Source organism: Daphnia magna, linkage group LG7 (assembly GCF_020631705.1).
Source record: "Daphnia magna isolate NIES linkage group LG7, ASM2063170v1.1, whole genome shotgun sequence".
Lineage (NCBI taxonomy): Eukaryota > Metazoa > Arthropoda > Branchiopoda > Diplostraca > Daphniidae > Daphnia > Daphnia magna.
Window position 1 is genome coordinate 5,137,174 of NC_059188.1, and position 2,106 is coordinate 5,139,279.

The window sequence follows — 2,106 nt, forward strand, 5'->3', positions numbered from 1 at the left end:
TCAAGCATCGAAATCGGATTTCTTGCCGTTTTTTAACACAAACTTTCTGCTATTATTCTGTATGCTTAATAAAATTAGGGAAAGGTGAGCGAATAGTGAAAGCAATTTTGAAATACAAGATCCCAAAACAGATCAGCTTAGCTTATCAACGCAGGGCTTCATGTCCAATTCTAATCAAATTAAAAAATATTTGATAGATTCAGCACAAAATTTGTTATTTTGTCCTCTTTTTAATCGATCAAGGGGATATAGCTCAGTGGTAGAGCATTTGACTGCAGATCGAAATGTCCTCAGTTCAAACCTGGGTGCCCCCTTGTGATTATAATTGATATAATACATAAACTGAGTGAATAAGTTTACGGATTATGGAATTTCCTAAACTATACGTGCTCAAGATATACTAAAAAAAATGAGTTATTTCTGAAATTGTACGTACGGTTATTGAAGCACACCATGTTTCTCATTTAGATCTAATTTCTTTTCTACCAAGAAACCAAATTAGCTGTGTGTAAAGTCTGTTTATTTTATTTAATGTGATCAAGCATCGAAATCGGATTCCTTGCCGTTTTTTAACACAAACTTTCTGCTATTATTCTGTATGCTTAATAAAATTAGGGAAAGATGAGCGAATAGTGAAAGCAATTTTGAAATACAAGATCCCAAAACAGATCAGCTTAGCTTATCAACGCAGGGGTTCATGTCCAATTCTAATCAAATTTAAAAATATTTGATAGATTCAGCACAAAATTTGTTATTTTGTCCTCTTTTTAACCGATCAAGGGGGGTATAGTTCAGTGGTAGAGCATTCGACTGCAGATCGAGATGTCCTCAGTTCAAACCTGGGTGCCCCCTTGTGATTATAATTGATATAATAAAAGATACTGAGTCAATAAGCTTATGGATTATGGAATTTCCTTGACTATATGTACTAAAGAAATACTTAATTCATTGAGTTATTTCTGAAATTGTTCGTACGGTTATTGAAGCATTCCATGTTTTCTTATTTAGATCTAATTTTCTTTCTACCAAGAAACCAAATTAGCTGTTGTTTAAAATCTGTTTTTATTTTAGTTAACGTGATCAAGCATCGAAATCGGATTCCTTGCCGTTTTTGAACACAAACTTTCTGCTATTATTCTGTATGCTTAAAAAAATTAGGGAAAGATGAGCGAATAGTGAAAGCAATTTTGAAATACAAGATCCCAAAACAGATCAGCTTAGCTTATCAACGCAGGGCTTCATGTCCAATTCTAATCAAATTAAAAAATATTTGATAGATTCAGCACAAAATTTGTTATTTTGTTCTCTTTTTAACCGAACAAGGGGGTATAGCTCAGTGGTAGAGCATTCGACTGCAGATCGAAATGTCCCCAGTTTAAACCTGGGTGCCCCCTTGTGATTATAATTGATACAATAAAAAATCTGAGTGAATAAGCTTACGGATAATGGAATTTCCTAAACTATATGTACTCATGAAATACTTAAAAAATTGAGATATTTCTGAAATTGTACGTACGGTTATTGAATCACACCATGTTTCTCATTTACATCTAATTTCTTTTCTACCAAGAAACCAAGTTAGCTGTTGTGTAAAGTCTGTTTATTTTATTCAACGTGATCAAGCATCGAAATCGGATTCCTTGCCGTTTTTGAACACAAACTTTCTGTGTTACCTAGCGGATGACTCATCTCTGCGAAGAGATAACCAATCTCCTTTTTCACCCGCGACAATATTTTAGCGTTCACGCATCATTCGTAAGAGAACTCTCGCCATCCGTTATAGCTGTAACGGATAGACAAACGATCGACGGAAGTGTCATTCGAGCGTCATCCCATTTCTGATACATTGGATTTGCCAACTGACTCTTTCCCACGCCTGGAAGACTATAAATGGGACTGTAGTGTAAACCTTCGGTGCCAGTAGTTTAATAGAACAATTGTGTTTATTTTGTGTAGTGCTTGAGTGTTGTAGAGATTGAGAAATACACTGAACCCATCGGCGATAACTCGTTACATGATGGAGATGCAGGGTAGACCTTCCTGGTAAAATAAGGTAAGATCATTGGGCTTGATTCTGAGTTGTTAGGGGACGAAGTGAGAGAGTAA

General features: G+C 35.3%; 3 non-coding genes across 3 annotated transcripts; all 3 read left to right on the top strand.

The window, feature by feature from the left end:
* The first annotated feature begins 242 nt into the window (after positions 1–242).
* Trnac-gca lies at positions 243–314 on the top strand. Its single transcript has one exon. It is a non-coding gene; the product is annotated as a tRNA-Cys (tRNA).
* A 466-nt stretch (positions 315–780) lies between these two features.
* On the top strand, positions 781–852 carry Trnac-gca. Its single transcript has one exon. It is a non-coding gene; the product is annotated as a tRNA-Cys (tRNA).
* Positions 853–1,322: 470 nt separating this feature from the next.
* On the top strand, positions 1,323–1,394 carry Trnac-gca. Its single transcript has one exon. It is a non-coding gene; the product is annotated as a tRNA-Cys (tRNA).
* The last annotated feature ends 712 nt before the right edge of the window (positions 1,395–2,106 follow it).